Source organism: Bubalus kerabau, chromosome X (assembly GCF_029407905.1).
Source record: "Bubalus kerabau isolate K-KA32 ecotype Philippines breed swamp buffalo chromosome X, PCC_UOA_SB_1v2, whole genome shotgun sequence".
Classification (NCBI taxonomy): Eukaryota; Metazoa; Chordata; class Mammalia; order Artiodactyla; family Bovidae; genus Bubalus; species Bubalus kerabau.
The window spans coordinates 129,319,805-129,346,842 of record NC_073647.1 but is presented as its reverse complement, the minus strand read 5'-3'; the positions used below and the strand labels follow the sequence as shown (position 1 = coordinate 129,346,842).

At 40.3% G+C, this 27,038-nt stretch overlaps 1 protein-coding gene across 14 annotated transcripts in view; it reads right to left on the bottom strand.

Annotated features, from left to right (window-relative positions):
* The window catches only part of TAB3 (TGF-beta activated kinase 1 (MAP3K7) binding protein 3), a 95,259-nt gene extending 69,729 nt beyond the window's left edge, over positions 1-25,530 (bottom strand). For 6 of the 14 annotated variants that reach the window (XM_055564268.1, XM_055564266.1, XM_055564269.1 and 3 more), the window contains exon 1: positions 23,447-25,523. The gene's annotated coding sequence lies outside the window, so the exon portion shown is untranslated. Of the gene's footprint in view, positions 1-203; positions 502-23,446 lie in introns of those variants that run through there. The other 8 variants (XM_055564272.1, XM_055564278.1, XM_055564267.1 and 5 more) reach the window with 6 other exon arrangements.
* Between the last annotated feature and the right edge of the window lie 1,508 nt (positions 25,531-27,038).

The window sequence follows — 27,038 nt, the reverse complement described above, 5'->3', positions numbered from 1 at the left end:
AGTCAGGATCCCCAGCCTGAGAGAGGAGGGCAACAGGAGAAGAACACCCAGAGAATCTAGCTCTTAAGGCCAGAGGGCTTTGTAGGAATTTCACCAGACTGGGAGAAACAGAAACTACCAGAGGAGGGTTAATACAAGATCTTGTGCACACCAGGACCCAGGGCAAAAAATCAGTGACTCATAAGAGCCTGAGCTAGACTTACCTGCTGGTATTTTAGGCCTTCTGTGGAGGCAGGGGGTGGCTGTGGCTCACTGCTGAGACAAAGACACTGGTGGCAGTAGTTCTGGACAGTACTCATTGACATGGGCCCTCTTGGAGGTAGCCATCTTCTCACCAAGACCTGGCCCCACCCAACAAACTACAGGCTCAAGTGCTGGGATGCCTCAGGCCAAACAACAGGGCGGGAACACAGCCCCACCCATCTGCAGACAGGCTGTTTATAAAGTTTTCTGGAGCCCACAGCTGCCTGATAAGCACAGCACCTGACAGGACCCTGCCCACCAGAGGGACAAGACCCAGCTGTACCCACCAATGGGCAGGAACAAGTCCCTCCCACCAGGAAGCCTGCAGAAGCATCTAAGACAGCCTCATTCACCAAAGGAGACAGCAGAAGCAAGAACCACAACTCTTCAGCCTGCAGAATTGAAACTACTACCACAGAAAGTTAAGACAAAATGAGATGGTAGATGAGTATGTTCCAAATGGAGGAATAAGATAAAACCCTAGGCTTCCGGTTCAAGATGGTGGAGTAGAAAGAAGTGCACTCATCTTCTCCTATGAGAGCACCAAAATCACAACTAGCTGTTGAACAACCATCGACAAGATGCTGGAACCCACCAAAAAAAGATACTCCCACATCCAAAGACTAAGAAGAAACCCCAGCAAGATGGTAGGAGAGGCATAATCATGATAAAAATTAAATCCCATTCCCACCAGGTGGGTAGCCCACAAACTGGAGAAAAATAATGCCAAATAACTTCTCCCACTGTTGTGAAGATTCTGAACCCCATGTCAGGCTTCCCAGCCTGGGAATCTGACAAAGGGACTGGGAATCCCCAGGGAATCTGACCTTGAAGGCCAGCTGGATTTGATTATAATACTTCCACAGGATTGGGGGAAACAGAGACTCCAGTCTTGGAGTGAAAATATAAAACTTTGCATGCATCAAGACTCAGAAGAAAGGAGCAGTGACCCCATAGGAGACTGAGCCAAAACTACCTGCTAGTGTTGGAGGGTCTCCTGTGGAGGCATGGGTCAACAGGGACTCACCATAGGGATGGGGGAACTGGCAGCTGCAGTCCTGGAAGACTCCCCTGGGTGTTAACACTCTTAGTAGTCACCATTAACCCAAAAATGGAGCCCACAGACCATAGAGCCCATAGGGCTTGCTTGTCTCAGGCCAAAAAAATTACCAGGAAGGGAGCGAAACCCCACCCACCAGCAGATAATTGGATTAAAGCTTTACTGAGCAAGGCCCTGTCCACCAGAGCAGGATCCAGTTATTCCCACAACCAGTCCCTCCCATTAGGAAGCTTATACAAGCCTCTGAGCCTCCTCCTCCGTCAGAGGGCAGACAGAAGAAGCAAGAACTGTAGCCCCAGAGAGACTAAAAGAAAAGCCACATTACAGAAAATTAATCAGCATGAAAAAGCAGAAAGTTACGTCTCAGATGAAGGGACAAGATAAAACCCCTGAAAAATAATTAAATGAAGTGGAGATAGGCAACCTTCCAGAAAAAGAATTCAGAAAAATGATAAGTGAAGATGATTCAGGATCTCAGAAAAAGAATGGAGGCAAAGACTGAGAAGATGCAAGACATGTTTACTAAAGACCTACAAGAACTAAAGAATAGACAGACAGACAAATAATGCACTAGAAGGAATCCACAGCAGAATAACTGAGGCAGAAGAATGCATAAATGACCTGGAGGACAGAATCGTGGAAATCACTGCCACAGAACAGAATATAGAAAAAAGAATGAAAAGAAATGAAGACAGGCTGGGAGAACATTAAACACACCAACCTTCGCATTATAAGGTTCCCAGAAAGAGGAGAGAGAGAAAGGACCTGAGAAAATATTTGAAGAGATAATAGCTGAAATTTCCCTAATGTGGGAAAGGAAATAGCCTACCAACTCTAGGAAACACAGGGAGTCCCAGGCAGGATAAATACAAGGAGGAACACACTGTGACACACAGTAATCAAACTGACAAAAATTAAAGACACTGAGAAAATACTAAAAGCAACAAGGGAAAAATGACAACATACAAGGGAACTCCCATCAGGCTATCAGCTGATTTCTCAACAGAAACTACAAGCCAGAAGGGAATGGCATGATATATTTAAAGTGATGAAAGGGAAGAACCTACAGCCAAGAATACTCTACCCAGCAAGACTCTCCTTCAGATCTGATGGCGAAATCAAAAGCTTTCTAGATAAGCAAAAGTTAAAGAGAATTCAGCACTACCAAACCAGCTTTACAACAAATGCTAAAGGAACTTCTCTAGGCAGGAAACAAGAGAAGGAAAAGACTTACCTATTGAAAATAAACACAAAACAATTAAGAAAAATGGTAATAGGCTCGTGAAAGTGAAAATGAAGTCGCTCAGTCGTGTCCAACTCTTTGCGACCCCATGGACTGTAGCCTACCAGGCTCCTCTGTCCATGGGATTTTCCAGGCCAATAGTACTGGAGTGGATTGCCATTTCCTCCTCCAGGGGATCTTCCCAAACCAGGGACTGAACCTGGGTCTCCTGCATTGTAGACAGACACATTACCGTCTGAGCCACCAGAGAAGTCTCATACGTATCGATAATTACCTTAAATGTAAATGGATTAAATGCACCAACCAAAAGACACAGACTGAGAAGAAGAAAACATGTGTATGTATGAACTTCCACTTAGCACATCACTCTGCTTGACCCCTGAAATTGTATGTAATTATTTTATATTGTTAAGTTAATCATGTTCCTATTATGGCTTGCAGTTGTAATTATCTTTTATTTTTTGTCTGGCTATTGATTGTGAAAACTAATAAACATCTTTTACTATTGTGATTATGTCACTATTACTCACTCACTCAATACCATTGTATCATGACCGGTCAACAGAAAAATAATATAATTCTGTATTACCAAACTACCATTCAATAGAAAAATCTGTAATCACGTTTTAAAACAAGATGCACACCAGAATTATCTTGGAATTTTTTGAAAAATACAAATGCCCAGGTATTGCTTTTTTTCACCAGAGCTCCAGATATGCTTCTAGTGAGCAGTCATGTTTAAAAACAACTAGACTATACAAGGATCTTTTACTTTTATCTAGTTTGTTTCACTTTATCTATTTCATATTCAGTGTTCCCATTTCACTTAGTTTATATTTTCCAATTTCTCCATCTCTTTTGTTTTGATGTTCTTTCTCAAGCCTTTTAGGGCTTCTCTGATAGCTCAGTTGATAAAGAATCCACCTGCAATGCAGGAGACCCCAGTTCAATTCCTGGGTCAGAAGATCCCCTGGAGAAGGGACAGGCTGCCCACTCCAGTATTCTTGAGCTTCCCTGGTGGCTCAGCTGGTAAAGAATCCACCTGCAATGTGGGAGACCTGGGTTCAATCCTGGGTTGGAAAGATCGCCTGGAGAAGGGAATGGCTACCCACTCTGGTATTCTGGCCTAGAGAATTCCATGGAGAGAGGAGCCTGGTAGGCTACAGCACATGGGGTCACAAAGAATCGGACATGACTGAAAGACTTTCACTTTTTCTTTCTCAAGTCTTTATCAAGCATAGTAGAAAAGCTTTTGTATAAATATATGAATAATACATATATTATATATATATTTTAGAAAAATTATTAATTTTTGCCTAGCTAAACAATTTATGACATTTTGATTCCACCTGTTTCAATTATTACCAGAATGCTAGATTTCTAAGTTAAAAATTAGATATACACCAAACAACAAATATTTACTGTATAGCACTGGGAACTATAGTCAATATCTTGTAATAACCTACAATGGAAAATAATTTCAAAAATAATATATGTGTATATGTATAACTAAATCACACAGAAAAAGAATTCTACTTTTTGAAATTTAGGAGTGTTTATTTTTTTGCCACTTTTTCAAAATGTCCTGTGGAAATCTAGTAACAAGGTATGAGATACAATATTTTAAATATATTTGTGTAGGACAGAAGATTAATATAAATTGATGTAAATACAAATCTATTATATTTAAATTATTAATGACATCATTCAAGATGCTCCAATTCTTATGTTTTCTGCACTTGATAAAATATTCTCAGAGGAATGTTAATATGTCTCAGTATGATTATATATATATTTTTTCTTTTCCCTTATATTTCTTCTGATTTTTGCTTTATGTACCTTTCTTAGTTATAAGGTGTCTAATGGTTTATGAGGTCTGTCTTTGTGAATTGTTACCTTTTATCATTAAAAATGTTCATCTTTGTTTCATTTAAAAATAAAAAAAAAGAAAAACAATAAAACCCTGGAAGAACAACTAAGTGGAGACAGGCAAACTACCCAAAAAAGAATCTGGAGTCATGATAGTTAAGATGATCCAAGGTCTTGGAATAAGAATGGATGTACAGATTGAGAAGATACAAGAAATACTTGACAAAGACCTAGAAGAACTAAAGAACATACACACGAAATGAATAATACAAATACCTGAAATAAAAAGTATATTAGAAGCAACCAACAGCAAAATAAGTGAAGGATATGTGATCTAGAAGACAGAATGATGGAAATCACTGCTACATGATAAAGAAAAAAGAATGGAAAAAAATGAAGACCATCTAAGAGACCTCTGTGTTATTGTTCAGTTGCTAAGTCATGTCTGACTCTTTGTGACCCCATGGACTGCAGCACACCAGGCTTCCCTGTTCTTCACCATCTCCCAGAGCTTGCTCAAACTCATGACCATCAAGTCAATGATGCCGTCCAACCATCCCATCCTCTGTCACCTGCTCTCCTCCTGCCCTCAATCTTTCCCAGCATCAGGATCTTTTTCAATGAGTTGGCTCTTTGCATCAGGAGGCCAAAGTATTGTTGCTTCAGCTTTCGTCCTTTCAATGAATATTTAGGGTTGATTTCCTTTAGGACTGACAGGTTTGATCAAACCAGCCAACCAGCCAAGAGACCTCTTGGAGAACATTAAATGTACCAACAACTGCATTATAGGAGTCACAGAAGGAAAAGAGAGAGGGAAAGGACCCGAGCAAATATTTGAAGAGATAACAGCTGAAAACTTCCCTATCATAGGAAGGAAACAATTACCCAAGTCCAGGAAGTACAGAGAGCTCCAGGCAGGATAAGCCTAAGGTGAAGCATACAGAGGCATGCAGTAATCAGACTGAAAAAAAATAAAGACAAAAGAAAAAAATGAAAAGCAACAAATAGCTGTAAGAGAATTACCACAAGATTATCAGTTGATTTATTAGCAGAAACTCTGCAGACCAGATAGAGAAGGCAACAGAACCAGACTCTAGTACTCTTGCCTGGAAAATCCCATGGACGGAGGAACCTGGTGGGTTGTAGTCCATGGGGTCGCTAAGAGTCGGACGCGACTGAGCGACTTCACTTTCACGCATTGGAGAAGGAAATGGCAACCCACTCCAGTGTTCTTGCCTGGAGAGTCCCAGGGACAGGGGAGCCTGGTGGGCTGCCATCTATGGGGTCGCACAGAGTCAGACACAACTGAAGTGACTTAGCAGCAGCAGCAGCAGACCAGAATGGAGTGGCAGGATACCTTTAAAGGCTGAAATGGAAGAACCTGAAAGCAATACTGTACCCAGCAAGGCTCTCACTGAGATTTGATGGAGAAATCAAAAGCTTTACAGACAAGCAAAAACTAAAAGAATTCAGCACCACTAGAACAGTTTTGCAAAATACTAAAGGAACTTCTCTAGGTCGGGAAAAAAGGGGTGGGGGGACAACTGCAAACAAGAATACTACAAACAAGAAAGCTCACTGGTAAAGGAAAGCATACAGTAAAGATAGGACAGCATCCACGCATAAATATAGTATCAAAACGGCAATCATGAGGAGAGTACAAACTCAGATAATAGGAAACTTAAAATGATCTTGTTTATATATATACAGATCGCTATATCAGAATTCATGGGAACTGCAAAGCAAAAATCTACAGCAGATACACACACACACACACACACACACACACGGTCCAGTTACTTTGACTCTGCACTCCCCACTGCAGGGAGCATGGGTTTGATCCCTGGTCAGGAAACTAACATCCTGCAATGAGGGAGAAGAAGAGGGAGAGAAAGTAATACAACACAACATTAAATGTGGTCATGAAATCACAAAAGAACAAAAGAGGAAGGGGAGAAAAAAGACCTACAAAGATGAATCCAAGGCAATTAACAAAACAGACATCAATAATTAACCTTAAATGTAAATGGTTACTCATACTGTGAGGCCACCATCACCCTGACACCAAAACTAGACAAAGATACTACAAAAAAAAGAGAAAATTACATGTCAATATCACTGATGAACAAAAGCATAAAAATCCTCAACAAAATACCTTCAAATTGAATCCAACAGCACATTAAAAGGATCATACACCATGATCAAGAAGAATTTATCCAAGGGATGCAAGGATTTTTCAATATTCACAAATCAGTGTGATATAATGCATCAACAAACTAAAGAATAAATATTGAATGATCATCTCAATAGATGCTGGAAAAGCATTTGACAAAATCTAACACCCATTTATGATTAAAAGAAAAACAAACTCTGGAAAGGTGGCATAGAGGAAACATACTTCAACATCATAAAGGCCATATATGACAAACCTACCGCAAATATCATACTCATTTCCTCTAAGATCATGAACAAAACAAGGATGTCCACTCTTGCAACTTTTAGTCAACACACTTTTAGAAGTCCTAGCCATGGCAATCACAGAAAAAAATAAAAGGAATCCAAATTGGAAAAAAAAGTAAAACTGTCATTCTTTACAGATAACATGATACTGTACATGTACATGCATGGATGTTCAGTCATGTCTGACTTTCTGCGATCCCATGGACTATAGTCCACCAGGCTCCTCTGTCCATGGAATTTTCCAGGCAGGAATACTGGAGTGGGTTGCCTTTTCCTACTCCAAGGGATCTTCCCGACCCAGGGACTGAACTCACATCTCGAGTCTCCTGCACTGGCAGGAGGATTCTTTACCACTGAGCCACCTGGAAAGCCCCGAAAATGCTACCAGAAAACTACTAGAGCTCATCAATGAATTCAATAAAGTTGCAAGATACAGAATTTATATACAGTGATCTCTTGCATATCTACAGACTAGCAACAAAAGGGAGAAGGCAATGGCACCCCACTCCAGTACTCTTGCCTGGAAAATCCCATGGATGGTGGAGCCTGGTAGGCTGCAGTCCATGGGGTCACTAGGAGTTGGACACGACAGAGCGACTTCACTTTCACTTTTCATTTGCATGCATTGGAGAAGGAAATGGCAACCCACTCCAGAGTTCGTGCCTGGAGAATCCCAGGGACGGGGAAGCCTGGTGGGCTGCCATGCATGGGGTTGCACAGAGTCGGACACGGCTGAAGCGACTTAGCAGCAGCAGCAACAACAAAAGACCAGAAAGACAAATTAAGAAAACAATCCTATTTACCATCACATCAAAAAGAAGAAAACACCTATGGATATACCTACCTAAGGAGGCAAAACACTGATACTCTGAAAACTGTAAGACAAAGATGAGTGAAATCTAACACGACATAGAAAGATGGATAGATAGATCGTGTTCTTGGATAGGAAGAATTAATAGTCAAATGAGTATACCACCCAAAGCAATATACAGATTCAATGCAATCCCTATCAAATTACCAATAGTATTTTTCACAGAACTAGAACAAAAATCCTAAAATTTGTACAAAGATACAAAAGAACCAAAGCAATTTTTAAAAAGAAAACGGATCTGGAAGAATCAGGCTCCCTGACTTCAGGCTATACTATAAAGCTACAGTCATCAAATCAGTATTATGGTACTGGCACAAAAAGAGAATACAGATCAATGGAACAAGACAGAAAACCCAGAAATAAACCCACCCACTTATGGTCAATTAACCTACAACAAAGGAGGCAAGAATATACAATGGAGGTCTCTTCAATAAGTGGTGCTGAGAAAACATGACAGCTACACGTAAAAGAATTAACTTAGAAGATTCTTGCGACTTCCCTGGTGGTCCAATGGTTACAAATCTGCCTGTCAACCCAGGCAACATGGGTTTGATCCCTGGTCCAAGAAGATCCCACATGCCTCAGGGCAACTAGGCCCATGCATCACAACTACTAAGCCTGCACTCTAGATCCCACGAGCTGCACATAATGAAGCCTGCACACCTAGAGTCTGTGCTCCACAACAATAGAAGCTACTGCAATGAGAAGCCCACACAGCAATGAAGAGTAGCCCCTGCTCACACCAACTAGAGAAACTCCATATGTGACAAAGATCCTACACAGCCATAAACTGTCAAACAATAAAGGAATAAAAATAATAAACTGGAACATTCTTTAATACCATTTACAATAATAAACTCAAAATGAATCAAAGACCTAAACATAAAACCTGATACTATAAAACTCTTAGAGGAAAATATATGAAGAACACTCTTTGACATAAATCACAGAAGTATCTTTCTCGATCTTCTAAGTAATGGAAATAAACACAAAAATAAACAAATGGGACTTAATTATACTCAAAAGCCTTTGCAAAGGCAACCATAAACAAAATGAAAAGACAACTCACAGAATGGCAGAAAATATTTGCAAACTATGTGACCAAGAAGGGATAAATCTCCAAATCTACAAACAGCTCATGCAGCTCAATACCAAAAAAACAACTCAACCAAAACATGAGTGGAAGACCTAAATACACACGTCTCCAAAGAAGACACACAGATGACCAAGAGAAACATGAAAAGATGCTCAACATTACTAATTATTCAGTTCAGTCGCTCAGTTGTGTCTGACTCTTTGCGACCCCATGAATTGCACCAGGCCCCCCTGTCCATCACCAACTCCCGGAGTTCACTCAAACTCACGTCCATCGAGTCGGTGATGCCATCCAGCCATCTCATCCTCTGTCGTCCCCTTCTCCTCCTGTCCCCAATCCCTCCCAGCATCAGAGTCTTTTCCAATGAGTCAACTCTTCGCATGAGGTGGCCAAAGTACTGGAGTTTCAGCTTTAGCATCATTCCTTCCAAAGAAATCCCAGGACTGATCTCCTTTAGAATGGACTGGTTGGATCTCCTTGCAGTCCAAGGGACTCTCAAAGAGTCTTCTCCAACACCACAGTTCAAGGGCATCAATTCTTTGGCACTCAGCTTTCTTCACAGTCCAACTCTCACATCCATACATGACCACAGGAAAAACCATAGCCTTCACTAGATGGATCTTTGTTGGCAAAGTAATATCTCTGCTTTTCAATAATCTATCTAGGTTGGTCATAACTTTCCTTCCAAGGAGTAAGCGTTTTTTAATTTCATGGCTGCAATCACCATCTGCAGTAATTTTGAAGCCCCAAAAAATAAAGTCTGACACTGTTTCCACTGTTTCCCCATCTATTTCCCATGAAGTGATGGGACCACATGCCATGATCTTTGTTTTCTGAATGTTGAGCTTTAAGCCAACTTTTTCACTCTCCTCTTTCACTTTCATCCAGAGGCTTTTTAGTTCCTCTTCACTTTCTGCCATAAGGGTGGTGTCAAATGCAAATCACAACTACAATGAGGTATCACCTCACACCACTCAGAACAGCCATCATCAAAAAGTCTACAAATAAATGCTGGAGAGGGTGTGGAGAAAAAGGAACCCTCCAACACTGTCAATGGGAATATAAATTGGTACAGCTACTATAGAGAACAGTATAGACATTCCTCAAACTAAAAATAAAGCCGTATGACCCTGCAATCCCACTCTTGGGCATATATCTGGAGAAAAGCATGGTCTGAGAGGATACATACATTCCAATATTTACTGCAGCACTCTTATTATCAGTAACTATGACATGGAAGCAATCTAAATGTCCATCAACAGAGGAATGGGTAAAGAAGATGTACATATATACATGGAGTATAACTCAGCCATTAAAAAATGTAACTTACCAGTCTTATGAAGAAATAAACCCATATCAAGCATCTTTCCCAAACATGGTATAAATTAGAAATCAATCACAGGACAACTGAAAAATTCACTAACGTGAGATTAAACAACATGTTACTGAACAACTAAATAGGTCAACAGAAAAATCCCTGGTGGCTCAGATGATAAAGAATCTGCCTGCAATGTAGGAGACCTGGATTCAATCCCTGGGTTGGGAAGATTCCCCTGGAGAAGGAAATGGCTACCAACTCCAGTACTCTTGCCTGGAGAATTCCATGAACAGAAGAGCATGGTGGGCTACAGGCCATGGGGATGCAAAGAGTCAGACACGATTGAGCAACTAACACACACATGCAAAAAATACCTTGAGACAAATGAATATTAAAATACACCAAAATTATGAGGTTCAACAAAGTAGTTCTAAGAGGGAAGTTCATAGTAACAAAGGCCTACCTGAAGAAACAAGAAAGATGCAAATAAACAACAGAACATTACACTTCAAGGAACTAGAAGAAGAAGAAAAAAAAAGTCCAAAGTTAGTAGAATGAAGGAAATAACAAAGATCAGAGTGGAAATGAATGAAATAGAGACCAAAATTACAACAGAAAAGATCAATGAAACTAAGAGGTGGTTCTTTGAAAAAGTAGACAAAACTGACAAACCTTTACAAGGGATACCACAGAAATACAAAGGATCGTAAGAGACCACAATGAACAATTAAATACCAATAAAGGGGACAACCTGAAAGAAATGAATAAATTCCTACAAACAATCTTCCAAGAATTAATCATGAAGAAATAGAAAATGTGAATAGATCAATTACTATTAGGGAGACTGAATCAGTAACCAAAAATCTCCCAACAAAGAAGAGTCCAGGATCTGAGAGCTCCATTGGTGAAGTCTACTGAACATTCAAAGAAGAATTAATACAAATCCCTCCCAAACTCTTTCCAAAAAACAGAAGGGAGAAAAAAACAACAACAATAACAACAAAAACCAGAAGAGGACACTTCCAAACTCATTTTAAAAGGCCAGAATTGGGCTGATACTAAAACTAGACAAGGATACCAAAACAAAGAAAACTACAGTCCAATATCCTTGATGAACACAGAGGAAAAATTCTCAACAAAATATTAGCAAATGAAAATCAACAGTACATTAAAAGAACCATATATTATAATCAAAGGGTTTATTCCAGGGAGGCAAGGATGGTGCAATACCTGCAAATCAGTCAATACAATGTACTACATTAACAAGATAAAGGATAAAAATCATATTATCATCTCAATAGATGCAGAAAAAACATTTGACAAAATTCAACATTCATTCATGATTAAAATTCTCAAGAAAGTGGGTACAGAGGGAGTGGAAAGATATATGTACAGGTCTACCGCTAACATCATATTCAAAAGTATAAAGCTGAAAGTTTTTCCTCTATGATCAGGAACAAGCTAAAAGTGTCCACTCTCATCACTTTTATCCAATGTAGCACTGGAAGTGAAGTGAAGTCGCTCAGTCGTGTCTGACTCTTTGCGATCCCATGGACTGTAGTCTACCAGGCTTCTCTGTCCATGGGATTTTCCAGGCAAGAGTACTGGAGTGGGTTGCCATTTCCTTCTCCATTTTCTGCCATTTTCTTCCTAGCATTGGAAGACCTAGCCAAAAAATTAGGCGAGAAATAAAAAGCATTCAAAATGGAAACAAAGAAGAACTATCAATATTTGCAGATGACATGGTATCATATATAGAAAACTCTTAAGACTCCATCAAAAAACTGTTACAACCAATAAACGAATTTAATAAAACTAAAAGATACAAAATCAATACAGAAAAAACTTTTGTTATACTAATAAAATGATGCCTCAGTCAGTAAAGAATCCACCTGCAATGCGGAAGACCTAGGTTAGATCCCTGAGTCAGGAAGATCCCCTGAAGGAGGGCATGGCAATCCACTCCAGTATTCTTGCGTGGAGAATCCCCCATGGACAGAGGAGCCTAGTGGGCTATATTATAGTCCGTGGGGTCACAAAGAGTTGGACATGACTGAGCGACTAAGTACAGCACAGCACAGAGAAATTAAGAAGACAATCCCATTTACAACCACATCAAAAAGAATAAACTACCAAGGAATAAATCTAATGAAGGAGGTTAAAGATGTATATACTGAAAACTACAAGACACTGTTGAAAGAAACTGAAGACAGAAAAAAAGATAGTACATGCCCATGAATTGGGAAAATTACTATTGTTAAAATGTTCATACTACCTAAAGCAATCCACAGATTCAATGAAATTCCTATCAAAATTCCAATGGTATTTTTCACAAAGAGAACAAACAATCCTAAAATTTATATGCAATCACCAAAGACCTCCAATAATCAATGCAATTGTGAGAAATAAAAATGCTGGAAGCATCATGCTTCCCGGTTTCAAACTATATTACAAAGCTATACTAATCAAAACAGTATGGAGTTGGCATAAATACAGACATATAGATCAATGGAACAGATATTCCATTACAACACAGAAGCCAAGAATATATATTGGGAAAATGACACAGTCTCTTCAATAAATGGTGTTGAGAAAACTGGACAGTCACATGCAAAACAATAAATGGACCACTGTATTACACTATACACAAACATTAATTCAAAATGTATTAAAGACTTGAACATAATGCTCTAAACCATAAAAGTCCTAGAAGAAAACATAGACAGTAAGCTCCTTGACATAGGTCTTGGTAATTATTTTTAGACTTGACATCAAAAGCAAAAAAACAAGTGGGATTACTTCAAAACAAAAATGCTTCTACACACAGAAAGAAACCATTAAGAAATGAAAAAGCAACCTATAGAATGGGAGAAAGTATTTTCAAATCACATATCTGATAAAGGACTAATATTCAAAATAAACAAAGAACTCACATAACTCAATAACATGGAAAAAAATCTGATTAAAAAACTGGCAGAAGATATGAATAGACATTATTCCAAAGAAGACATACAGATGGCCAAAAGGTACATGAAAAGCTGCTTAACATCACTAATCATCAGGGAAATGTAAATCAAAACCACAATGAGAGACCACCTCACATCTATCAGAATGACTATTATTAAAAAGACAAGAAATAACAAATGCTGGCAAGGATGCAGAGAAAAGTGAATGCTTGTGCACTGTTGGTGGTAATTTAAATTGGTGCAGCCACTATGAAAAACAGTAGGGAGGTTTCTCAAAAATATTAAAAATAAAACTAGCATACAGTACAGTAATTCTGTTGGGGTATTTATCTAAAGAAAACAAAACCACTAATTTGGAAAGTTATATGCACCTCCATGTTCACTGCAGCATTATTTATAATGGTGAAAATATGGGAACAACCTAAGTGTCCATCAAGGAATGAATGAAGCGAACTATGGTATATATACACAGTGAGAGCTCATTTCTAGCATATAGTAAAGAACTTCTACAAATCAGCAAGTCAAAATAAGCAAGGAAGTACATGACGCATTTCTGAAGGAATTCTACCGAAAACAGTTATAAAAGCACAACACCTAGATCTAGTTATAAATATCGACACTTCAAGATTTATAAAGTAAAACATTTTACCATATATTAACGGTTGCAAAATTGTCAGATGCCAAGCCAGTTTTCTCATTCTCTAGTCACAACTCTAAAACAAATATATATCATTGAAAAAGTCCTGTTTAAGAAATTTTTGCCTACTCCAAGGTCAAAAACTGAGACCTACCTACATATCCATCAACAGTAGTTGATGGATATATTGATATATTCACACAATGAAATATACAGTAATGAGAAAGAACAGGTAACAACTATACACAATGTAGATAAATCTCATATTCATAATTTGAGGTTTATCTATATTCTAATGTTGCACAAGAGACTACAGTAGGATTCTATTTATATAAAATACAAAATAGGCAAAAACAATCTCTGGTGTTAAAAGTCAGGGAAATGGTTAGAGGGCAGTAAGTGACCAAAAGGGTACAAAAAGGGGTACCTCATTTTCAAAACTGATTAGAGGATACAAGAGCAAAAAAGTTTGAAGTCCACTGCTTTCAGGGCAAAGCTCAGAAATTAAATAGCAAAAATTTTAAAAAGCAGGTATGATATAATATGCTAATTACATGACTAATCAAAGCTTCCCAATATTTGTACAGATTCAACTTGTAACGATGCCCGGCTAAAACTGACTGAGGAACTTTACCCAAGAAAAATTATCTACTTAGAGTAGCCATATACTTTGCCTTGAGTAATTTTAATGCTATTAGTCACATAAATATGCTTAATTTGAGAAGAAGAATGTCATTTTGAAGAAAAATAAATAAATGATACAGTTAAAAAAAAAATATGCTAATTACCAAAAAATATTGCTACAGCTCTCAAACCAACTGGAGATTCTTAAACTTACAGTGACAGTGGTTTGTAATTATTCAAACCTCAAAAGATAAATTGATTTATATCCAGTTTAGTGACTAATGCTGATTCATAAAGATGCAAGACAAGCAACATGATCTTATAAGGGTTTTAGTTTATTTTATTCAAGTAAGTTGATTTACAATGTTGTCTTAATTTCTGCAGTACAGCAAAGTGATTCAGTTATATATACATTCTTTTTCACATTTTTCTTCATTATGGTTTATCACAGGATACTGAATATAGTTCCCTGTGCTATATAGCTTTTCATTAAATAAGAGGTTCTTTCAAATCTTAGAAATGAATAGACTGACACATCTAGTCAAATCTCCTAAATTCACAAACAAAGAAACTAAGGTCCTTTGAAATTGGGTAATTTGTCCAAGGTCATAAGCAGCTCTTAATAAGTAGAAACAACTGAAAATATTTAAGTTCTCCCCTCTCCCAGTTTTCTATAAGTTCTAGGGCACTTCAACCCACCAAGGGTTTGTTTATTGGCAGGGCCCCTTAACACATACCACATTCAATTAAAACATTTTCATCCAAATGTTACCAACACAAAATTAATTTGTTTGCCATCCGTGACTAATAGCCAAATACTATTTCTGGAGCAGAAAAGATAAGACTTTCTAAAGTAAAGTTCATGATGTGCAACCTAACAGATAACTTTCTGTTTACACTAAATGATGACTGACATCAAATGTAAGGCATAAGTAATAATTTAGAATGACAATGGCACCTATAGCATACAGTACTCCTGAAAAAGACAAAATAATGATCAATTATGACCTCACACTGAGGTCAATACATATAAATAAACATAAATGTGCTAAATTAGCAACAAGTTATTGTACAAACTTAACATTAATTTCTCAACCAGAATTACAAGTACTTTCTGCAATTCATTCCAGTTAGCTTCTATATCCAATATGAATTATTTCTTTTATATATCTTTAACGATTTTAAAAGATGTCTTGTCATTCTGAAGCTAAATCCATCGAAATTGAACAAACAGTACATGAAATAACCCATTTAGTCCAACATATTTCTAAATTATAAAAATGCTTTAGGCTCCACCCTAACACCATAGCATCTTTATGTCTTGCATCTTTATGAATCAGCATTAGTCACTAAACTGGATATAAATCAATTTATCTTTTGAGGTTTGAATAATTACAAACCACTGTCACTGTAAGTTTAAGAATCTCCAGTTGGTTTGAGAGCTGTAGCAATATTTTTTGGTAATTAGCATATTATATCATACCTGCTTTTTAAAATTTTTGCTATTTAATTTCTGTGCTTTGCCCTGAAAGCAGTGGACTTCAAACTTTTTCTTTCCTCTATCGTAGGACTCTTCTTTTATTTCAAACTATAAAGTTCACTGCCAAGATGAATCCCTGAACTAGACATCACCAGGGGAAACACCTGGCATTTTGAGGACCTGCAGAAAGATTCCATCAGAAAATGGTTTTATGGCCACAGAAATGTATCCCCTAAAGATTAAAAATGACCTAGTAACTAAATGCAACATGGTACCTTCATATGGATCCTAAAACAGAGCAGGACAGTAGTGGGAAAACTAGTGAAATCAAATAAATCTCAGTTTAGCTAATAATAATAAACCAACGTTAGTGTCTTAGTTTTGACAAATGTACCACTGCTATATACACCTGGATGAAGAGTATATGGGAACTCTGTTCTATTTTTGCCTATTTTTTAAAAAATGACTTAGCAAGAACTACCAGAAGTCAAAACATTTATACCTTAATTCTGATCCACAGTCAGTATTTTCAGGCAATGCATCTCCACATCCCTACAAGACCTAAAACGGGGATGAGGAGATACACACAGAAGGGACTCTTTACTTAAAGAGTAAAGAGTCACCTATTTCTCCAATGCTTCAATATTATAAAATAAACTCCCAGAAAAGCCTCAAAAAAAAAGATGCTTATTTTAGGCAGGGATGAAAATGAAAAGCTATGAAAGTATTTCTCAGTGGAAGAAGAGGAGAATAATCCTATTTTACTACAACAGATATGTGCAATGAACAGCCAAAGCTTAATAATACACACACACATACACACACATATTACATTTCTTATGCACTCACCAATGGGCCAGGTGCTGTTTTAATTGCTTTATATTTATTAACACATTTAACACTGCCCCAAACCTTGTAAAGTAAGCAGTACTTACATCTACATTTTACACGAGAAGTTCCGTGACAGAACAGAAATTTGACAGCAACCACTAGGCATGCTGCAATCCATGGGGTCACAAAGATTCAGATACAACTTAGCGACTGAACAACAACAACTACACTACACAGCTTTTTGAGGAGGCAAGCCAAGAAAAACCTCCTCCCTTCTAGAGACCAGGTCCCACTACTTACCCTGTGCTTAGCTTCCACCACAAAAGAAATTTCTCTGCACAAGGCTTGGGAGTCCTTGCTAGAATTGTGAACAAATGTGACCCCAACACACCATCTTCAAGATTGTGCTCATAATCTCTCTGTACCTGATGAACGCAGTGCATATTCTTGTTGAGACATTGTTAAACACAGAAGTTCGTTTTTATAGTACTATCAGTCCTCAAATTCAGATATGTTGGGCTGGCCTGGGAATCTGAAGGCCATATGGGACATTATTTCTGTGGGAAATTGGTGCTGATTTTCAAAAAGTAATACTTATAAATGAACCATTTAGAAATTAAGGCTCTGTCTACATAGACTCTGGCCTTATACTTACACAAATTTTAATAAAGACTCTGTGGTTACTCAAATAACCCAGTTTTGCTCATAATGTCAAAGTGGCACAGTTCCTTTTATCTAACATAATAGAAACCGTGTTATTGGAAAAAATTAGTTTAATATTTTATGGATTTTCTATGCTGTGGCCAATTTTGGATGTATCCAACAATGAATATACTGCTCTCCCTGCCACTCCCCCCAAGTTTTGCATTAAAAAACTATTACACAATAAACAAATATATCTTACACATACAAACCCCCAGAACAGAAGGGGAATCATATCAGAAGGTAGCTAAAGTAGTAATAGCAGCAGTAATAATGATGATGATAAAGTAATAACAGAACTAACTCTTTTTGAGCATTTACCATTGCCAGGCATGTTCTAAATACTACACATCCTCTGGCTCATTTAACCTTCATGAAGGTCCTGTGAGGTGGATATTACATTATCCCAATTTCAAAAATGAGGAAACAGGTCAGAGATTAAGCAACTTGCCCAAGATCACAGAGCTAGTTAGTGTGAAAAGTAAGATTTGAATATTTGAGCATTTTACCCCTAGAGATTATATTTTAACCACTGCAATCTGTGTGTAATTAAATAATTTGGTAAACTCTTAAACAAAGGGCATGAGAGTGTGCTTGGTGGCTCAGTCATGTCCAACTTTTTGTGACTCAGTGGACTGTAGCCTGCAAGGCTCCTCTGACCATGGGATTCTCCAGGCAAGACTACTGGAGTGGGTTGCCATGCCCTCCTCCAGGGGATCTTTCTGACCCAGGGATCAAACCAGTGTCTCCAGCACTGGCCGGTGGATTCTTCACCACCTTCAACAAAGGGCTGCTGCTGCTACTAAGTCACTTCAGTCGTGTCCGACTCTGTGCGACCCCATAGACGGCAGCCCACCAGGCTCCCCTGTCCCTGGGATTCTCCAAGCAAGAACACTGGAGTGGGTTGCCATTTCCTTCTCCAATGCAGGAAAGTGAAAAGTGAAAGTGAAGTCGCTCAGTCGTGTCCAACTCTTCGTGACCCCATGGACTGCAGCTCACCAGGCTCCTCCGTCCATGGGATTTTACAGGCAAGAGTACTCGAGTGGGGTGCCATTGCCTTCTCCGCAACAAAGGGCACTTAACTCTAATTCATTTTTTAAATGAGTGGCTTGGAGACAAAAAAGCGGGGCCCATCTTGCCTTTTAGTAGGAATAAGTGAAAGTCGTGTCTGACTCTTTGCAACCCCATGGACTATACAGTCCATGGAATTCTCCAGGCCAGAATACTGGAGTGGGTAGCCGTTCCCATCTCCAGGGGATCTTCCCAACGCAGGGATCAAACCCAGGTCTCCCACATTGCAGGTAGATTCTTTACCAGCTGAGCCACAAGGAAAGCCCAAGAATACTGCAGTGGGTGGCCCATCCCCTCTCCAGTGGATCTTCCCAACCCAGGAATCGAACTGGGGTCTTCTGAATTGAAAGCGGATTCTTTACCAACTGAGCTATCAGGGAAGCACTTATTAGCAATATGTCCTTCAAACAAGCTAAGACTGAACACATTTAGGGATAACAAAATTTAAATGTATTTTGCTTTGCTTTTATCACTTTGAAATTCCTTGTTTGAACAATACAAATGGTGGTAACAGCATGCAACTTCAACAACAAACTAGTAAAACTTAAAACACACTGTCCATGTTTATCACTAAGTAAAGAAACTTGGGTAAAATAACTGCAATAGTTCCAATACCCTTGAAAAGTTTCAGAACAGCAGCAAGAAATAGTGGGAACAAAATATTCTTTCATGATAAAGAAAAACTCTGTTCTTTCCACAACACTGTAACATCTGCTCCAAGGACAAACATTAATCCTGGATAGACTGAACTTCAATTGTATTTCAAAACACGTATCTAAATTCAGAAATTCTCCACTGACCATCTAAAAAGACTATCAGCTTATCTCTGCAAAGAGCCACCTGATTCCCCTAACATGTAATTTTGGATAGCTAAACATCTGCTCCCTACCATTCCACTGAGTAACAAAAAGCACACCACCCCAAACAACTTCTGGAGTGCAAGCTGGTTTTTTCAGTCATCTACCTGAGCCTCGAACTTGCCTTCCCAGGAAACAAAGATCCAATGTGCCAAGCTTCCAAGACAGTCCACTAAAGCTTAAACAACCATAAGCATACAGAAGTATAAAATACTGAACCTTCAAGAGCAATGTTTCTATCAGAAAACTCATTTAGCAGTCAAGAATAAAAGAATATCCCTGCCCCACTAAACCTTGGAAGTAGAAAAGAATTCTTCCCTCCTCTTAACTGAGTCAGCTCCCCTAGAACCACAGGCCTAGGCTTCCATGATCAAGGCCAAGCAGGAGGAAAGGTATAAAAGAGGGCAGTGGACAGTGTACTAGGCTTCAGAGTTAGAAAGACAAAAAGACAGCACTGTGGTGGAAGGAGATCCTGGGATGAGAAGGCAACACCTACTTGGGAGTAAAGGAAGAAGGGTGGGATGGCAGCTAAAAGGAGCAAAGCAAAGCCTGTGAGGGTTGGCTGGACTGCAAAAGACAATGAGGGAACAGTGGCTACTCCCACAGCAGATGGGCTGTTACAAGCTTTCCCCCTTAATGCTTAGGAGAGACAAGGAAAAGAAAGAAACCACAGGAAGAGTCTTGACAAAGCCTCCCTCTTTCTGGCTACTCTTATTCTACTGTGCAAGAATGCAGTGAGTTAAGGGGTCTTGACCGGGTCCCTCTTGACCTCATAGAGCACGTGGATCTGGAGAAGGGGAGTGGACCAGAAGAGTTTCGTTGCCCTCTTTGTCATCATCCATTCTGCCGAGGACCTCAGTGTTAACTGAGAACTAAGGGAAAGCTCCAGGTACCAACAAAAACAGGGTCAGAAAGAGAGGAAGGAAAGTAAAGACAGAAATTTGAAGCAGGGGGGAAGTAAGATATTGGAGGGTCAGACAAATAAATTAACAGAACTGCCAATGAATCAAAGTTTCATATATGTTCTTATATATTTAGAATTCATTTTGACAGTTTCAAATATTTCATCAGGACCATTTCACTTTCCGACATGAATATCTGTGGTCACGGTAATAAACTGAGGCTTATTATGAGGAAGGTATGAAGCTAAACTTCTAAATACATATGAGACAATTTCCTGGTATCTTTTTTTAATACAGTGGCAATATAAATCATTTAAGAAAGGCTTTTTTATTTACTTGGTGAGCTCTCACTTACATTATCATTTATTGACTTTTTTGGCCCAGTAGCCCAAATATCATGAGTAATTAACCTTCACAAATAAGGAATTATTTAACCCGTTCTTGGGAGTGTACCTATTAAGAAAAACTTGCTCAATCATTACCAAATATGACCCATGAAGTCTTCAAGATATTATATTACAAGCAAAGCTCCAAACTCCATAAAACATGAACAGATGCTGAGGAGCACAGGACTTCTTTTTCCTCCACCCTCTTATGCCCATGTTTCCAGAACTTCCAGCCTGGGTTAATTAATTTGACAGGTAAACTTAACCAAATGACCTGCTAGAAGATGAGTGCCGGCACTTAGCATTTGTTTTCTTTTTTTTTTTTTTAATTTCAGCTTTCAGTGGCTACTCTTCCAGTTGAACTCTCTCTTGAGCAGAGATAACGGTCAGGTAGGCAAGTTCAGCATTGTGACAAACATACAAGAGCACAAACCAGTGGGGGACAAAAGTGAACGCACTGGCAAGATGTTTCTACTGTTTCACCAACATGGTCTTTCACTCCCTAGACCCATTAAAGATTATGCTGGATCCCAGAACAGCTGCTGTATTTTTCTGCAAAATACAAATTCGGTCCAAAACCTCTGTACTAAATTAAAGAGAAGAAAAACAGCATCTGCTATAAAGTACTTCACTTGCTGGAGAAGGTAGGTGGTTGGGTGAGTAGGTGGGTGGATATGTGTGCGTAAACCTTCAAGTTATGATAAAGCAAATTCAAATCCTTATAATAGTTTATATTTTATTTTAGTCATATAATTTCAAAAACTACTCAGGACCAGAATAAACAAGATATTTGATCTCTGAAGTATCTTTGGCATGCTGAAACTGAAGGCAAAGTTACTGAAAATATCTGAATTTCAGATAGGTCACTAGCGGCTACTAGGAATTCTCACCAATCAGCAGGCTTGTGCTAAAATGCTACCCTGGCTAGAAAATTGACACATATGAAAAGGAAAAAAAATAGATAATTTTCAACCAAGGACACTGACTGCATTCAAGATTACCAACAGAACTGAAAGATTTCTTTGTAATAAAAATTTCCATTTTCCCAAAATGTGTATTAGTCAGCACATATACTTATGCAGAGTACAGTAGAAAAAGCACATATTCTAGAATCAGACACACATCAGTTTGAGTTCTAGCTCCACAATTTACCAGCTATATGACCTACTCAGGAAAGTTACTGAAGAATACTGGAGGTTAGTGTCCTTATCTGTAAAACAAAGATAATATTATTACCTTTAGCACACGGTACCTATGAGGATTAAATGCAAACATACATAACCCACCAAGCCCAGTGTCTGAATACTCAATGTCTGCTCCCTTTGCTCCAATACAAACTGTACAGAGTGTGTTGACAGTGTCAAAGAAACATGTGGAAGAAAATTCAGAGTGACAGAACACAGATTATTACGTCCTGTCAAATGTAAAGATAAAAATCACATACGTAATATTTACCTTCACTAAAGTCTGTTGATTAAGAAAGCTGTAAGGGGGAATGTGCTAAAATTCAAACACTCCCTATCATAGAGGCATTTAAAATTATATATGTATATATGTTTGCATTCTTCAGGTATTCATAAAAGAGACCATCACAAAACTTACCATGGCTAACACAACACTGTAAATCATCTATACTCCAATAACAAAAATTTTAGGTACGTTAAAAAAAAAAAAAAAAAAACTTTACCAGGGGTGATGCCTATGGTACTGCTTTTAAAAGCTAGGATGATGCCTTTAAAAGCGAATACTGTGAAACATTAAACTCTCCTCTCAAAAGCCCTTTCTTAATAGAAATGTTTCTTTCTTCTTACAAATGTTCTGGTTATATTGTTGCAAAATATCTGCAAAGCAAAGACATAAACTAAATCCCCTTATCGTTCCAAAAGGAAAAAGTGTGTAAAAGAAACGAAGTTGGTCAAGTTGTTCTTCTTTCCCATTCATTCTTGTTCTTTTACAAACCAGAATGCATGACAAGCAAAATTACTGTCTGATTGACAAATGTCACTAAGGAACTCATGGAATTGACAAGCCGTGTCTGGACCAAAGGTGACAAGTTGTCTTAAGCAATTTAAAATAAATTACGTTTCAGTAAGAACAAAAATGCTTTGCATCCACAGTATGAACTTTTGATTTTACATGCAGCTTACTTTTTAACCTACCTTGTCCCCCATCCACCGCCACCCCCCCCCCCACCACCACCACCACCAAGTCCTGCGTTTATTTAGGCACTTTAATGAGCTGCCACACAGCACTAAACTACAGAACTCCAACTGGGAATAACTCTGTTTTGGACCTCAGAGGACTGCTTGCGTGATATTCTTTAAACGAACGTCGACAGTATGTTCGCCTTACTCCACACCTGCCAACAATCATTGGCAAACGTCTTTAAGAACAATTAATTCCTATCGCTACTAGTCTTCCCCAGGTTCTCTCAACACCCTCAACAACCCCAACCTCGCTAGTCTTCATTCCCAAACGCTTTTGGGGGGCTTGAAGCCAGTACACAGAGGTTCACTATTTGCAATGCCCAGGGTCCCGGCGAGGAAGATCATCCCCTCTGCTGGGGGGCGAAGGCCAACCCAGGCCCCCGGCCACTCCCTCTCTTCTCGGCCTCCCGGGGCGTCCCGGGCGGGCGCGCCAGGCCCTGCGCAGACCTCCGGCAGCCCTGCAGTGCTCCGAGTCCGCCGCAGCCTCAGGCCGAGACGAGTCCCCGAGACACCTGCAGACCAGCACACGCCCACCGCCCTGGAGCGGGGTCACCGAGACGACCCCGGGGCCACTCCCGACGCCCCAGCTCGGGCAGGTGCCGGGCCTCCTCGCAGACACTCACCCGCAGCCGCTGCTCCCTGTTCGCCGCTGCCGCCGCCTCGCCTTCACACCAGTCGCCAGCTCCCGCGGGGGGTCCGGGCCCGGCGCCGCTTCCCCGCCCGACCCCCCTTGGGTGCGCGCCGAGCGGGGCCCGAGTCCGGTGAGAACCGCCGCCGCCCCCTTCCCTCCCTCCTCCTTCAGTGCGTCCCTCCCACCGAGGCCCGCCTCGTATTTCCTGGATCCGGTCTCGGCGAGAGCTTGGCAAGCGAACCTCCAGCTTCAGGGCTCGCGTTGAGCGCCGTCGCTCGCCAGGCACAAAGATGGCGCCGCCGGGGACGGCCGATGGCGATCTCGCGAGGCTTCCCCCACACACACGGGAGGGCGGGGACCCATGGGAAAGGCGGTCAATGAGGATAGCCTGAACTGACTTCAAACGCTACCCCAAATCGGAAACGGGCAGCACCAGACGAAAGTTACTGCGCCTGCGCGCGGAACGACGAGGACGCATGCCCAAAACAACTCCTGAACTAGTACCCAGTTCTCCGTGTTTTACCTGTATCCTCCGGAGGCGCGGGGCAGAGACGGAGGGGGCGGAGTAATCTGAACTGAAACCCGGGCAAGGGCTGGGCGGGACCCGGAGGCGAAGTGAGCGACGTCACTTAAGGCTTGGTCATCCCTCGAGAGCTCAAACAACCTGCACACTTTGGAGGCTCTGGGAATCCTCCAACCCTTTCCTCTCCCTACTCTCCCTGTCACCGAGTATTCTTTGCAAAAAGCCTCAACTGCCCCTTTATCCTGTTCTCGGTTCGCTTGCTGTGTGCAACCACAGTCCTGTTTCCCACGGCACCATCTAACTTTCTCTTTCATTTTGGCGCTACAGGAGCCTTTCAAATCTCATACTAAAACAGCTGCTTTTGTTCCTGTTTTATTTTTCTTCGCTCTTTCATTTATTCATTCATTCAAACTCAGTGTTTTTCAGAGTTTTTCCTATGTGCCAATCACTGAGGAGACATGTGCTCTGACCTCAGGGATTTGTTGGCCTAGGATGGAGACGGGCAAGAACAAAACTATGATGGTTCAGCACAGTGAATTCTATGATAAAAAATGAGGAGAGACAGATACTACGGGCGAGAAAATTATTGAGGGGTGTCTCACAATCATGGGATTTAGTCCAATGAATTAGTCGGAGAGATGTCAGGAAACAAACCATCCCGAATATTTTCACGGAGAGAATTTAAAGAATTGATCATTAGATGACTGAAAAGGCAAGAGAACTCTTATAATATATTGTTGACGTAGCAACTGCGTGAAGCAGCTCCTATGCCTAGAGCTGGTGGAACCAAGGAAAGCGGTTAGAATTATTCCAGCCATTAAAACTTGGATATTTAGACCAGGGGCATTGTGGAGCTGAAACCTCTGAGCTGGAAGCAGCATCTCCTGATGCTGGAATCTCTGAGGGAGGCTTGAGATGCTGTGTCTGCAAGTGGGAAAACGGCAAACTGCTTCCAACTGCTGCTATGGGAAGGAGCCACTGTCCTGAGAGCTTCCAGTCTCCTTGCAGCCTGGGAATGAGAATGAGACACATAGTGCCAAGCTGAACCTGATCCACGTTCTGAAGCAGAGCAGCTGCAGTGTTGAGAACCACTTATTTTGGAAGCTGGGTGTGGTCAGAAAGGGGGCCATTCAGTCAGGTTACACACCCACACATAGTGGGAACCAGTGTGTTAAAACATTTGTAGCAAACCTGCTTCAAGTTCAAGGATTCATACCAAACAGAACTGCCTCAGCCAACTCACAAAACCATGAGTGAGCAATAAACCTGTATTGTAGTACAGCACTGAGGCTTTTGTTTATTACATGTCATAAGTGGACTAATATAGCTGCTCTGTCCCACAAAGTAAGCAAGAGTTGCATGCTAAGTCACTTCAGTCGTGTCCAACTCTTTGAGACTCTATGGACTTGGGCCCACCAGGCTCCTCCGTCCATGGAATTTTCCAGGCAAGAATACTGGAGTGGGTTGCCATGCCCTCTTCCAGGGGATCTTCTCGACCCAGGGATCAAACCCAGGGATCTCTTACGTCTCCTGCATTGGCAGGTGGGTTCTTTAGCACTAGCGCCATCTGGGAAGCCCTGAGCCAGAGTTAGTTCCCTTCTATCCTGTTTCTTCACCATCCCTAGACTTGCCATCCTGGTATATTTGGTCCAGTATGGCTGAGCACCACATGACATTCTAGTCATTAGGAAAAGGAAGGCATCCCCATTTCCTTTAAGGCCACTACCATGGGTTATTACCATCACTTAACCATGTTATTTTATCTATATGCAGGGTAGACTGGAAAATGGGGTCTTATTCTAAGCAGTCTTACGACTTTATAAAAAAGGTTGGGAACACAACCAACAGTTCCATAAAATGATCAAAACTCAGACCTTGATTTAAAATTGTTTCTTCTCTCTCCAGTTCAGTCCTGCCCTCAGAGGGGAGCTTAAAGTCAAAGAAGCAGGTATAAGCCTTATCTTTCTGTTCCTTAGGCTTCTATTTCTCCCCTTGTTTTGCTAACCACAGCCTTTTCTAGGGAAGAGAGTGGCAATGAAGATGGTAAATTATCGCTTTACAGGTACCATCATAGGATAGCTTTGTCCTCTCTGGACATGACAGATGTCTAAAATTAGCTCTTTCTCTGTTTCATTTGGGGGCTCTTCTTAGGCTCCCACTGAGAAGATGGGATAGCACATCCTAGGATGTAAATGATGCTCTTTCTTCTATTTGGCCTCTCTCTCCTCAGCCCCTTGTCTCTTTTACTTTTTGATGCTATTTTAAGTCCTCTCTAGGCTGTCAATTTCTTTTATGTGACAGGCATCCAAATGCTGGCTCTCTCAGGGGGTGAGTATGATTCTTCAGCACCTTCCTTGTGGCTCGGTTCTTTGATATGAATCAAGCTTTTCTAATTTCTCACTTCCTGCCTCCTGTAGAATACCCACAACTTCTTACTTCCGGTATCCCCATATCCACTGGCAGGGCACAAGCAAGAGGCTCAACCTTTTTTACTTTCTGTGCAAGTCACTAGATCTGTGAGAAACTCACATATCCTGGCCATGCTGAACAACAGACGTGGTACCCTGTCACTGCTGCTCAGCAAGCTTCCAGCCTTCAGAATTCTTCTGGCAAGAAGCAGGCAGTATTGTCTATGTTGCCACAGGTCTCCAAACCCCAAAGATAGTGGTTGACTCGCCCTAAAATTCTCTCTAGATTCTCTCTAGATAGGTATTAACAGCTGCAGTTCAGTAACCAAGCAGTTGGACAATGATACATCTTGAAGACACTCCTTGCTCAGCTCTCAGAAGTCCCCTTGCCTAGCTTTGCCTTCCCCATTGGGAGAGAAAATTTACAACACTCTCAAAGGTGATAACTAATAAAAATTTCCCTTCTAGTCTTCTCTCATTTAAGCTACAGGAAGTGTTTAAGTTATACATAGTCACAGAACCAGTTTTGCCACCTCTTGATGAGCCTTTAGGGAAGGGCCTAGAAGCTCTCTCCCCAGTGTTCATTGTAGCAGTATTTACAATAGCCAGGACACGGAAGGAACCTAACCTGGAGAAGGGCATGGCAACCTACT